A 14,782-nucleotide genomic window follows, 5' to 3' on the forward strand; every position below is an offset into this window, starting at 1 on the left:
CAAGGCAGTATTATTGGACCTTTATGTTTTCTTATATATATCAATGATATGTGTAAAGAAGTTGAATCAGAGATAAGGCTGTTTGCAGATGATGTTATTCTGTACAGAGTAATAAATAAGTTACAAGTTTGTGAGCGGCTGCAGGGTGACCTCGATAGTGTTGTGAGATGGACGGTGGACAATGGTATGATGATAAACGGGGTTAAAAGTCAGGTTGTGAGTTTCAAAAATAAGAAAAGTCCTCTCAATGAATATTGAATTTTCACGACCGCATTGTAATCGAAACAGACTTTCAACGTATTAGGTCGTGTTACGTACATGTAGTACGTGTTGAAGAGATGTTAAGTACAGAACAAAAATGGCCAGCCGGACACCAGTGGGATCCGAACCCACAACCTCCCGATTTCGCGTCGGTTGCTCTACCAATTGAGCTATGGTGGCCTAGGCCATCTTTGTTCTGTTTGAAAGGATCTGAGCTACAGGTCTGGCACTGCTGCTAGCACACTGTAGAGTGCGTTTAAGTCGCCCGTTGTGGGGCATGTCAATGAATATTGAATTTTCACGACCGCATTGTAATCGAAACAGACTTTCAACGTATTAGGTCGTGTTATGTACATGTAGTACGTGTTGAAGAGATGTTAAGTACAGAACAAAAATGGCCAGCCGGACACCAGTGGGATCCGAACCCACAACCTCCCGATTTCGCGTCGGTTGCTCTACCAATTGAGCTATGGTGGCCTAGGCCATCTTTGTTCTGTTTGAAAGGATCTGAGCTACAGGTCTGGCACTGCTGCTAGCACACTGTAGAGTGCGTTTAAGTCGCCCGTTGTGGGGCATGTCAATGAATATTGAATTTTCACGACCGCATTGTAATCGAAACAGACTTTCAACGTATTAGGTCGTGTTATGTACATGTAGTACGTGTTGAAGAGATGTTAAGTACAGAACAAAAATGGCCAGCCGGACACCAGTGGGATCCGAACCCACAACCTCCCGATTTCGCGTCGGTTGCTCTACAGAGTGCTAGCAGCAGTGCCAGACCTGTAGCTCAGATCCTTTCAAACAGAACAAAGATGGCCTAGGCCACCATAGCTCAATTGGTAGAGCAACCGACGCGAAATCGGGAGGTTGTGGGTTCGGATCCCACTGGTGTCCGGCTGGCCATTTTTGTTCTGTACTCAACATCTCTTCAACACGTACTACATGTACGTAACACGACCTAATACGTTGAAAGTCTGTTTCGAAAGTCCTCTCAGTTTTAATTACTGCGTTGATGGGGTGAAAGTTCCTTTTTGGGATCATTGTAAGTACCTAGGTGTTAATATAAGAAAGGACCTTCATTCGGGTAATCACATAAGTATGATTGTTAATAAAGGGTACAGATCTCTACACATGGTTATGAGGGTATTTAGGGGTTGTGGTAAGGATGTAAAGGAGAGGGCATATGTCTCTGGTAAGACCCCAACTAGAGTATGGTTCCAGTGTATGGGACCCTCACCAGGATTACTTGATTCAAGAACTGCGAAAAATCAAAAGGAAAGCAGCTCGATTTGTTCTGGGTGATTTCCAACAAAAGAGTAGCGTTACAAAAATGTTGCAAAGTTTGGGCTGGGAAGATTTGGGAGAAAGGAGACGAGCTGCTCGATTACATGGTATGTTCCGAGATGTCAGAGGAGAGATGGCGTGGGAGGACATCAGTAGACGAATAAGTTTGAGTGGTGTCTTTAAAAGTAGTAAAGATCACAATATGAGGATAAAATTGGAATTCAAGAGGACAAATTGGGGCAAATTTTCGTTTATAGGAAGGGGAGTTAGGGATTGGAATAACTTGCCAAGGGAAATGTTCAACAATTTTCCAATTTCTTTGCGATCATTTAAGAAAAGGCTAGGAAAATAACAGATAGGGAATCTGCCACCTGGGCGACTGCCCTAAATGCAGATCAGTATTGATTGACTGACTGACTGACTGACTGACTGACTGGGACGTCCTCGTGTAGCAGACCACGTTGTGCAAGCCGTGAGAGGACGTTGCCTACGAGATATACAAGACCTGGACATAGCTACTAATTTGCCGCTTAATAGACGGCCCGACCGTGTTCACGGTTTGGCCGCTAGATGTCAGGTTTCTGTTCTGCTCTTGGCGGACTTTAACATTGTGATGTACGGAGTAATTCTGTACCTGAGAACCAGATTATCTTAAGTCCTTATGGTAAGTTTAACAGTAGAACCAGAAAACGAATTGTTACTGCAACTTTCCCTACAAGGTCGTAACAAAAGACTGAAATAACATTTATCTTACATTTATATAATCATAGGCACTTGTACTTAATATTGTGATGACGGGTTTTTGTACTCTCATTTTTTAAATACTTTTGTGGACTTTAGGTATGTCGTTGTCAGGATGTGGAGAGGACTTAGGATAGGAGAAAGATATGTTAAACTATAAAATTATAGCGCTAACTCCTTTCACATTGACTTTATTATAAACATACAAAATCACACAGAAGAAAACATCAATAAAATTCAGTACAGCATTGAGCGCTACTGCGCATGAGTTAAAGTTTATAGGTCATGAGCCAAAACTGCTAACCAGGTAATTTTTATTCCGAGTCAGGGTAGTCTTCTGTGGCGGATTCTTCAGTCTTTAGATTCCTGAAGTACAAGCGATATTCTTCTTTCAAATTTGATTTTTTTTTCCCACTTTCTTCTACTAAGTTTATACAATCATTACAAGTGAAGATGTTTTGTGTCTCGATCCTCTTCTTATTCCTTTCAATAATGCTGCGTACAGTATCCACTACCATGTGGGTGTGCCCGCACAACAAATACTTGTGTTGAATAACTTGCAAATTGTTTCCATCTTGAAGTAAGCCAGAAGAACATGATAATCCTTTGATGATTTCTATTCTGACCTGAGCAGTTATCTGACCAGACAGTGAGGATGTGTGTTTCATCAGTTAGATGATTATTCGCCTATTTCAAGAAACATTAAGCCATCTCATTTTCTCCCTGGCCTCCACAGATTTCATCATGCAATAGGACTGTCTTAGTGTGGAATCATATAGAGTATAGTTTAGTGTCCATAACTTCCTGATGTAGTAGCACTCTGAATTTGTTAGATATGGTGTCGGTAAACATTTCTGTAAGTCTACCATTACGACTATCTCGTTTCCTCCGCAAGTTTCCTTGTCATTTGGTTTCATCTTGTAGCGACGGATGGCTTCTTCCAAGTGCTCTTTCTTCCTTTCCATAATTTTAGATATCTCATATTGTGTGGACGATTGTTGGTTTATCTGGATATTATATTCATCACACTTGTCACACGTACGTTATCTGGCAACTTAAAAGTGATGTTATACTTTTCATTGAATATTTTTCAAAACAACCATTCTTTTGCTGCAATTTTTCCTTCCTTGGTAGCAGTGGCGGCGCGTGGATAAAACATTTGGGGGTTCACTACTTTGAGAAATAACCTGTCCAAATTTAATGTTACTTGATATTTATATAGGTGTAAAGTAGTGACATTGTTTGACTAGAAAGGTGACTTTCCTTTGAATGCACACGGCTGCAGCTCGAAGAAGTTACCAGAACTACGAGTAATGAAAGACAGAGAATATAAAGTGAAATTAACTTAAGTTGATCCAGTTTCGTCTAATGTTGAAGACGTTGCTGGCGTTGGTATAACAGCTGTCGTCTGTGTGTACAGGGAAGTCATCCTTCTTTCCTTCCTGGCGGTAAATAAGTCCATTACCTTCTCATTAAAATCGACTAATTTATGGGTCATCTCCTTCTCGATGGACAACATAGCGACAGCAGACAGTCTTTCTTCATCCATTGTACTCCTTAGAATGTCTTAATCCGCTTTAAAGTGGAAAAACAGCTTTCTGCTCCAGAAGTAGTCATGGGGACAGTAATAATTAACAGTTGCATTGTTCATTTCTTTAAAATCACTTCTTGAGTAAATCACTTGCAGTTCGATTTTCAGTTTATGTTTGTCAAGAAAAGGATAGGATTATATAATATACGTAAGATTCTCCTCTGGAAAATTATTTTGGAAGGATGGGGAGAATTGGTGATCAAAGAAGCTGGAAGCCAGTAAGTGGTTGGAGAAGTTGAACCTCTCTTTACTGTGATTTATAATCACGTCACATACCTCCTTTGCGTCAATGTTCCTCGAGTAGTACCTATTTTCTCATCTTCTTTTCCCTCTGTTGTCTTCTTGTACATTTTCCTCCACAACGATGTTGTCAACATAGTCCCTTACTTTCGAAATTAAAAGTTTACGATAATTACATAAACATAGGCTACGTATGCCTAATTATGGTATACAAATCATAGTTACCAAAATATTTTGATTCATTGCGGTTAATTACATCTAAAACGCAAAATCGTGAAATTAAAATCCCTTCAAAACGTACCATATACAGCAAATTTTAACCGCGCGCTTTGAGACAATACATCGGCTAACTTCGGGCTTGTTCGATGTAGATCGTGTCGAGCGGTTCCAAGAGCTGGTCTGTCACCAGCGATAGTTTAGCTTTGTCCTCGGCTTACCCCCCTTGCCTCACACGTCCCGCGCCTTGCTCACCCTCCTTACGTCCCACCACCCCGCGCCCACAGTCCAGAAATTGAACCTTTCCGCTGGTTCCGGTGAGCAACCGAGTGTTGATGTCAAAATTATCGCTCCGAGCGCAAATTTACAGACGTAATTAAATAAATATCCACTTGATTAACCATTTTACTAAGAGTTATATATTTCTAGGGGGTTCACTGAACCACTGAACATATGGAACGCGCCGCCACTGCTTGGTACATTCTTGCAGTATAAAGAATACATTTTTGATAGATTCAGTTCACTTCCTATGTACTTCCTATTCGTTCGTTCCCTGCTGTAATGACTCTCAAACTGGACATCTGTCAATATGTGCTCTAATGCCATGACAAAGCTCTTCTGAGATTTTATTTGACGGCGTGTGTTTACCTCTTCAATCATACCACACCCACTGGCCTTTTTCAAGACAGTTTTCACCATCTGAATACTTATCCCCAGTATATTTAAAACATTCCTTGACAAACGGGGATTTTATTGTTTGACACGTTTAAATGATAAATAATTGTTGCTGTTCTTTGCCGTTGTATCTCATGACATCGTGGCTTGTGCCTTGTAACTGGCTTTCCCTCTACAAGGGAAATAATGTACTGTCTTTTAAGGTCCCAACTCTTCTATGTGCTCCAAAATTCATTACATATTTGCTATCTTTCAACCTCAGTTACCTTTGTTAAACATTTCATTCTGCAGTTCCTACATTCAGAACGAAGGATACGCTTACCAACTAATTTACCAGCTGGAGACACATTCTTCTTCCACAGAAGAGTATTTATTTTCCTTTTCCTACAACCATTCTTATTATTTTCAAAATCTTCACCTTCATCTTCGGAATCTGAGTACGAAACCAATCTAGCACCAGTTGTACGAGAGGGGAGCAAAAATGTTCTGCTCTCTGTTTCACTGATGTCACGAACCGAAGAAAGGGCACTGGATGGGGTATCATTAGTGTCACTCTCCGACGAATGCTCTTGTGGGGGACTGTGATCTCTTACCAGAACTACCCACAAGCCCTTGAAAATTGGCACTGAATTCTGTTTTAGTCTCTTCAACAACAAGCTTCAGTGTTAGCATATCAATCCAGCGAATTCTCCCCAACGAAGTCCCTTCTGTTTTTTAGTATATATCCTGTTCACAAAAGGAAAGTGTCAAACGCAGGAAGGCTTCAGCTCCAAAAAATGACGTATTGCCATCCAAATTTAGTGAAATTTCTGATTCAGATAAAGATGAACATACCATATGTTCAGCGTATAACTGATCTACGTCACCCACAAACAAAAAAGAAGTACCTACAAGTCTCGTTTCTATGTCAAGGAAAGGCTACGAGTATCTGTTAAATCTAAATATATATTGATGAGATTTAAAATGCCAGATTACGGAAAACAGTCTTTATATTGAGAAGTAGGATACGGTAATGAAATAAGAAAAAATGATTTAAGGTATCTGAATTTGACCAGAAAGTAAACCAAACAGAAATAATAATGGGACAAATGGGAGCGTCCAGCCCCATGACTAAATGGTTAGCGTGCTGGCCTTTGGTCACAGACGTCCCGCGTTCGATTCCCGGCAGGGTCGGGAATTTTAACCATCATTGGTTAATTTCTCTGGCATGGGGTCTGGGTGTATGTGTTGTCTTCATCATCATTTCATTCTCATTACGACGCGCAGGTCGCCTATGGGGGTCAAATCAAAAGACCTGCACCTGGCGAGCCGAACCCGTCCTGGGATCTCCCGGCACTAAAAGCTATATATCATTTATTTATTTATTTTATCATTTTGGGAGCTTTATTCCTGTTAGAACAAAGTGAATCTTACGGGAAGAAAAAGTGAAATACGGAGAAACGACGCTAAAAATCTGCGTCCTCTGGCATAGGAAAGCACCTACCGGCTACAGATTTGAGATCCTTGCACTGCCTAACTGTATCACATCAGAAAATGCTGAAAAATTAGATAGTATTTTTCTAATGGTGAAACGGGCATAACATGGCTCCTCAAACAGCGGCTTCAATACGAACGTCGCAACATCATATGTGTGGAGGAAAAGGTAGAATGACTGATAATTTATAAGATGGCGATTAAACCCAAACTTATTTATGACCGCAATCTCGATCATTTTATCGGATACACTATGAAAGAATGAGAGAAAACGGGAAGAAGTAACAAACTCGCTAATACAGTAGATTTCTCTGCTTCTTTCGTGAATTACTTATTTCGTTTAAGCAAAATGTAAAAAATACGTTGTAGAAAGTAAGTCATACAACTTGGTCTATTTTTTATCTTATATCTGTTGTGCGTCTTCTCAAATTGCTAGTTTTAATGAATTTTTATAGGTTTTCATACTGGAACGTGTTGCATTGAGCGGACGAGACAGCTCAGTAATGAGAACTCTAGCGGCTCTTGTCCGAAGTATCCCGAGGCCGAGTCTAGTGTGCTGTATTTCCCGGACTTATTATCTAGTAAGCAACGAAGAGGAACGTTTGCACGAAGTACAAAGAAATACACACCTGGAGCAAGTTTGGAGCTGGCTAGTTCACGACCTACGGTATGGAGAATTTTAGGACGACGACTACAGGGTAACGGGTACAGGTTGCAACTTGGTTAGGCGTTGAGTGCTTGTGATAAGCAGAAACGTATCGTTGTACACCTCCATGGCGACTGCGCCACGTTTCCGGCCAGACGAGCGAGGAGAGTGCATGGAGCGAAGTCTATCGGCTAGGCCTAAAACTTAGTGATATGGCATGAAGTTTGACAAACATCTCAAGAAAATTCCATCAGTAGTTTCAAAATTATTCTTTGATAAATTCAGGACAGGTTGCATAAAGGCATCTGTCCGGAGATCAATTTAGAACCTAGTTCTGGAAATGAACTGAGATTATGACTGCGTCGCGTTGTACAAAACTGAACTCGGTTTACACATGTGCAGTTCAAATGTAATCGGAGTTCAGAAAAGTGGACGTTGCAACACCGCAAAACAAATGAAATAAGAAATAGCTTTTCCCGTTGGATAATACTTAAATCGTGATTAAGCTGGCCGTGACTGTCTGTCGAGAACGTCATTTGCAGTATGTACTAGAATTTCTTCATACAGTATGTGCTTTACTTGCAGGGAACACAGGTGAAAGAAAAAACGGATATCCGACTTCCCTCAGTCAACCCTTGTTTTTTTCTGATCCTGTTGGTATTAGGTTTGAGAAGCCTAATGATTCTTTCATTTTCACGGCCTTCTCTTTCTTTTGTTCATTCCTTGAAGAATCGATTAGTGTTAAGAAGGGTGATTGCCCAGTTCCACTAGCTCGTTCGGTCTTGTGCGGTTTAATACCACGTCACGATAAACATGTTGTCGCATGGAGCCCGTCGCATGTCCGTTTTTCCTCTACGGTACCTGTTACCTACGGAAGGTGTTAGTGCTTTTATGAGCACAGCAGAGCGAATACGTAGCTGTCAGGAAAAGGTGAAGCAACTCCGCATGTCAATAGCTAGCTCTTGTTTCACACGCAGCGCGAATAGAACAGGGCAGACCCCAGCTGGCTAATGAAGCACGTTTCAATACATTTTCTCGAGAAGTACTTGTATCGATTTTCGGAATAATCACAGTGCTGAACTTGTATTGCTTGCAGATTTAGGCTAGGTGTAGAAAGCAGTCTAGTTCCATTTTAAAAACAAAGTTAACAGCATTAAATCAGTGGATATTGACGCCATTCTATCTAGAACGGTCCATGTGTTATTTGAGATGGACAACTTAGCTGAATAACCCTCTATATCTCACTAATCAGACACCTGTAAAACATGAACGAGATTATGTTATATCGCAAGTAATTCATAGAGGTTATTTTGCAGAATTCTGTTTCACTGCATTATAAGAAGCGTAATATAGCTTATATATGGACAACTACAGCCAACAATGTATTAAGTTAGTCTTTTTGTGTATTTTCTTATGATTTATCAAAACAACGCAGGTAATATTATGTTCACAATATGTTCTTCTGTTTCGTACAGAAAACAACTCATTGAACTGAGATCAAAGAGTTTGATCGGAGAAATTTCTCTAGTCAAAGTTAATCCTAGTTCAGTGTGAACTGACCTCATATTAACGTTTAAACAACAAAAACATCCGAATCATCAGCGTGAACTGAGATCAATTTCGTCTCTGATCAATGATCAAACGGTTTATGCAACCGGCCATCAGGTAAATAATTTAGAATTATCCTGTGCAGGACATACCGCAGATAATGAGCAAAGAAGGTAAGATAATAACAAAATGTTTTTCCCAGGGGATCTGAAATTTGGAGCATGGGTTGCGACCATGGGAGCCTTAGCTGAGTCCTGGCATTGCTTCCACTTACTTGTGCCAGGCTCCTCACTTTCATCTATCCTATACGACCTCCCTTAGTCAATTCTTGTTCTTTTCCGACCCGAAGCTTTCTTTGGCCGATACCTTCATTTTTCGAAGTGTTGGATCCCTTCTATATTTTCGCTCTGATTAGTGGGTGGATTGAGTAGCTCAGTAGTTGCTGTTGCCGATCCCAAGCCCGGGGAAAGGAGAAGGGTTGGCTCAATGCCGTAAAATGACAGCCAGAGAACATCATGGGGCAGCCTCTATGGTTCACAACCATAGTTTTCACTCGGAGCTTGCTTTTGACAGTCAAGAATGGACGGATATATTTTCGGTAAATTTCCACAGCTTGGTACTAGCCAGGGAAGACTGCATTCAGATACGGTGGGCAGTCGCTTGAAAGATGAGTAAGATGAGTCCAAGCATCTGGAAATACCAAAGACAAACCAACGACTAAACAAAAGAATAAAATTGAAACAGATAAACTATTTAGAAACATATAACATCAACTCTCTGGCACAAGTGGAAAAATTAAAAATCCTAACTAATGAACTAGACAAAGAAGGGATCCTTATAGCAGGACTACAGGAGATGAGGAATTCAGACTAGGGACCTATGGAATCCCAAGGGTATACAGTGTACAAAGACACTCCTTATGAAAGAGTGATGAGGAATTGTCCACAATTTGGTATATGATTCATAGTCAACTTGAAAATAATTGATTCGATAATAGATTTTCAGGCACAATCCACAAGACTCGTGACGCTAACAATAAAGGCATGGCATAAAATCTACACAATAATTAATGCCCATGCTCCTACAAATGATAAAAGCAATTGGAGAAAAAACAAAGAAGAAGTGGATGAATTCTGGGACCTCCTGGATTAAACAGTGACAAATATAAATAAAAATCATACCAAAATTTTAATAGGCGACTTTAATGCACAATTATGTAAAGAAAAGAGATACCGGAACATAATAGGAAAGTGGCCAGCTCAGAAACAAACCAATAAAAATGGCATGAGATTGATAGACTTTTGTAGAAACCATAATGTGATATCAAAATATACGTATTTTATGAGAAAACCTAATCAACTTAAGACATGAAAACACCCAGATTGGAGAAAAGGAGAATGGCAATTAGATCATGTTTGTATGGAAAAGAATTATCATAAGGAAATCCAAAATGTTAAAGTACTTAGAGGAATAGACATAGGGTCTGACCATTAGATGGTGAGAATAAAAATTAAATTCACACCAGTAAAGAAACCAAAACCAAAATGTAAATTGAGAAAAGTTTATGATCCCCATAAACTAATAAAAAATGAACAGTATAAAGAACTAACTCGAGACATTGATAAAACATATAAATTAGAATGATGATCCCGAAACTAAAGGACATAGCTGAGAAAATAGCTTTGCCAAGTCCAAGGAAAAAGCATCAATGGTGGAATGAGGTATGCGATAAAGCGTTTGAAAGTAGACTTCAGGCATGGTTAAACCACCACAAAGTCAGAAAACAGAGACATCGTATGAAGAATTTACCAAGAAAAACTAACCCCAAAACATCAGAAATATTAAAAGAAAACATAAAAAAGCATTATTCAACAAATAGAAATAGATCACAAAAAGACCAATTCCAGGGATTACTATAAAATATTTAGTAAACAACTTCAAAAATATGAACCGCTAACACTTACGCTGAAAGATAAGAACGGAGAGATGGCACTTAATAATAGAGATAACATACAAATTCTACCAGACCCATTCAATAAATTATTGAATTGTGAAGAACTAAAAGAAATACTTCATATAAACAGACATGCCCACTAAAACTCCACCAGAAAATATCGATCCACCCAGCTTTGATGAAGTTAATCGGGTCATTAAATAAATGAAAGATTATAAAACTTGTGGAGAAGACCAAACATTTACCGAGTTGTGGAAAAATGCAGGGGAATCAATTAGAGAATTATTTCAACAATGCTTGATTAAAATGTGGAATGATGAAAAATTACCGGACCATTGGACAACAACAAAAAAGAAGATAGAACAAATCCTGTTAACAATAGAGGAATATCACTCCTGGATTGTACTTATAAAATATTCTCGAGAATAATTTAAAATCGGTGCAGATGTCAACTGGAAAAAGATTTAGGGGAGAACCAGGGAGGATTTCGACCATGGCGTAGTTGTCCAGATCAAATCATAACAGTAAAATTACTAATGAACATCTACAAAAGATGACAGAAACAAATGATTATCACATTCTTAGACTTTCGGAAAGCTTGGATTGCATTCACAGATATTCAGTATTGAAAATATTACGAAATTTTGGATTACATCCTAAATTAGTTAAAATAATAAGGTTAACGTTAACAAACACTAAATAAGAGGTGAAGTTTAAAGGAGAATTATCCGAAGCATTCACAATCAGAACAGGACTAAGACAAGGTGATCTTCTATTACCACCTTTGTTTAACTGTACTCTAGAATACTTGATGAGAGAATGGTATAAAGAGAATAACACAAATATAAAAATTGGATACAGTAAAGGTGAAATGAACCTAAATTGCTTAGTATTTGCAGATGATCTGGCACTACTAGCTAATAACCTTAATGAAGCTCGGAATCAAATCACAAGTCTCCAAACTATTTCTGGAAGAATAGGATTAAGAAATTCATTTGAAAAACTAAAATAATGGCAATAGATCCCTTTTTAATAAGCAGTGTTCTGATATCTGGGAAAGAAATACAAATTGTAAAACAATATAGAATATAAATAGAAACTATAACATACAATTTAAAAGAAAAATTTCTCGGACAGAGAGAACGAATAAATTATCCTGAGTCCAAAAAGTAACCAGAAATACATACAAGAAGAAATATTTGTCAATAAATACAAATTTGATACATTATAAGACTGTAGTCCAACCTGAAATAACTTATGGATGTAAACATTATTTAAACTAAAACAAAAGAATAACATACACAATTTTTTTAAAATAGAAAGAAGAATAGTAAGAACATGCAATAATAACTAGTACCAAAAGGAAGGAGTTTAGAGTATCATATCAAATACAGCAGTATATCAGGAAATAGAACCTATAACGGATTTCGAAAGAAAGAAGAGAATATCATTCTTTGGTCATCTGGTGAGAACACCTCAAGAAAGGTTAATACGCAGAATTTTGGAAAAACTTTGGAAACAACAACCTGTCGGGATAAAAGAAATGAAAGAAGACATGAAAGAATTAGACATAACACTGGAAGATTTAAATAATAAATCAAACAAAATAAATAAATTGACGAATAGTAAAATTAGATTCTTACCAAAATGTGATAAAAGTGGAACAGCTAAAAAGGTATTTTTCAGAGGAAGAACGACAACGAAGATCAGATAGAATGAAGAAATAGCCGAAGAAGAGAAAAGAAAAAAACCATAAACATAATAGAAGACAAGACAGAAATTGATTACAGTTGTCCAATGCGGCTGTAAAACACAATAATAATAATAATAATAATAATAATAATAATAATAATAATAATAATAAAATAGTTGTTTCTACAACCCACTAACCACTTTTACGGTTTTCGGAGACTACGCGGTGCCGGAAGTTTGTCCCACGGGAGTTATTTTACGTGCCAGAGGCTGACGTATTTGAGCACCTTCAAATACCATCGAACCTTCCAAGCTGGAGTCAACCGTCTGAGCCACTCAGCCCGGCAAAAGAATATGTACTGATGAACTTTCTAGAATTTAGCCCTATGCGTCTTCTTTGTAATTGTAGGGGAAGGGGGGGCAAGATGGGGACGCTAAGGAAAACGTAGTTCAGGTGCGTTATACATGTTGATGATATGTTCAAAAATAGTTCCATTTTGTTGCGCCACTATCTGTTTCTCATAGTGCACTAAAATAGTTTTTGAAAAGTTAAACACAAAATCTCCACACACAAAAAATCATGCATACTACCCATGCCCCGTCTTGCCCCATATATGGGGCAAGACGGGGTGGAGGTTTCTTTGTCTCCATGGTGCTGCCACTGGCCTGGAAACTTGCAATCTTCAGTAAAAGTTATACTAAAATTTGAATCTATTCCCATAACCTTGAATTACTAATATCAACGTAAAGTATTACACCATAATAAACCATCATAAGGCTCGTAGATGGCATAATGAGCAAGAATACAATTTAAATTCATTTTTATGGTAAAAATGTATGGATTTAATGACCGTTTTTTTCGTGTGACCTCCTGAGAGACCGTGTGCAGGTCTTTAAAGTCGACACCCGTGGGCGACCTGCGCGTCAGGATGAGAGATGGAATGGATGAAGATGAATTAAACTAGGCAAGGGTGTCGAAGGAAGTGGCCGTGGACTGTCAGAAGGTACCGTCCCAGCATTTGACTGGTGTTGAAAATGGGAAACCACGGAAAACCATTTCAAGGAAGGCCGACGGTGAGGCTCGAACCCACGCGTCTATCGAGTCAACAGAGAGCTTGGTCCCATGACCTATCGCTGCGCTTTAGCCAGCGTAGCCACTGCTGTCGGTAATGACTGATTGAGAAATCCACTACCCTTTGCACTCAGTATTTGGTCCCATGGCCTATACCAGGGGGCATAATTTATAAAAATTAAATATGACTAGAAATTATATAAGTACCTATAGGGGAAATACTATTTATCCTAAAGGGCAAGATTAGGACTGGGGCAAGACGGGGACGTCCCCATCTTGCCCCAAATGTTATACTGAGACCAACGGATTAAAAATATATTCATTTATTTATGAATTACTTCCACAAGCTCAATATATATACATTAAGGTACAGTCTAATGGATAGTGTTCAAGAACAAATGTATTGCAATTCCAGCTTACCTCATCAAAGTCCAAAGGATACATATGTATAAGATCACAAAGGTGAGAAACAGTAAAAAGGCCACTCCAAGCATCCAGACAGCTCACACTGACTAGAAATCGTACAAACTGTGTAACCTTCATCTGCCCTTCAAGCCATTTCCATTTTCAGGCCAGTGGCAGCACCATGGAGACAAGGAAACCCCCACCCCGTCTTGCCCCGTGTCCCCATCTTGCCCCCCTTTCCCCTAAATGGTTTGCGAGAATACTACACTTACAGTCATGTATAAGCAATGTTAATGAAGTATGTATCAGGGAATACAACATCTCTTTAGGGTTGATATCAGATGTTTCATTTACCAACAATTCCCGATGATTCAATATATATAATCCTAATATAATTGGTCTATTATTGGAAATGAAACATTTTCCAGCTAACTCATTCTTGGTTGGCAGCGCTTCGCTCCAGTGTGCCAATTTATGTTCATCAGTTGGCAACCAGCACACAGCCCGCCTCTTGGCCATGACCGTTAAGGGCCGGTTTCATCAACGTGGGTTAAATCTTAACCCCGAATTATAGAGTTTTAACTCTGAATTAGACTATTCATTCTGTTTCATCAAGGAGAGTTATTTTAACTCTAGGTTAAGGCCGGAGTTAACTTAACCCCTCCTTTCACCTGGGTTAAACTGTTAACCCGAGCTTAAAAGCAAAATGGCCGCCGTAAATCATGCGCCTGGCGCAGAGTTTATCATGTAGATTAGTTAAATGGTGATTGTAACAGAAATAGGCCTATAATCAGAAGGAACGGCTTTCAAAATCTATCTGAGGAACAATATCTGAAGAAGTACTGTATAAACCGTCAAAAACTGTCGTCAGTAAAGTCATCGATAAAATTCGCGAGAGGTTAGAATACATAACTCACCGAAACAGGCCTCTCTCTCCTGTACTAAAGGTATTGATTGCATTAAGGTTTTCATATAATGGTAGCA

General features: G+C 38.9%; 3 non-coding genes across 3 annotated transcripts; 1 reads left to right on the forward strand and 2 right to left on the reverse strand.

Annotated features, from left to right (window-relative positions):
* Positions 1-364: 364 nt before the first annotated feature.
* Positions 365-441, reverse strand: TRNAS-CGA (transfer RNA serine (anticodon CGA)). The gene has a single exon. It is a non-coding gene; the product is annotated as a tRNA-Ser (tRNA).
* Positions 442-661: 220 nt separating this feature from the next.
* On the reverse strand, positions 662-738 carry TRNAS-CGA (transfer RNA serine (anticodon CGA)). The gene has a single exon. It is a non-coding gene; the product is annotated as a tRNA-Ser (tRNA).
* Positions 739-1,082: 344 nt separating this feature from the next.
* Positions 1,083-1,159, forward strand: TRNAS-CGA (transfer RNA serine (anticodon CGA)). Its single transcript has one exon. It is a non-coding gene; the product is annotated as a tRNA-Ser (tRNA).
* The last annotated feature ends 13,623 nt before the right edge of the window (positions 1,160-14,782 follow it).

Source organism: Anabrus simplex, chromosome 7, assembly GCF_040414725.1.
Source record: "Anabrus simplex isolate iqAnaSimp1 chromosome 7, ASM4041472v1, whole genome shotgun sequence".
Lineage (NCBI taxonomy): Eukaryota > Metazoa > Arthropoda > Insecta > Orthoptera > Tettigoniidae > Anabrus > Anabrus simplex.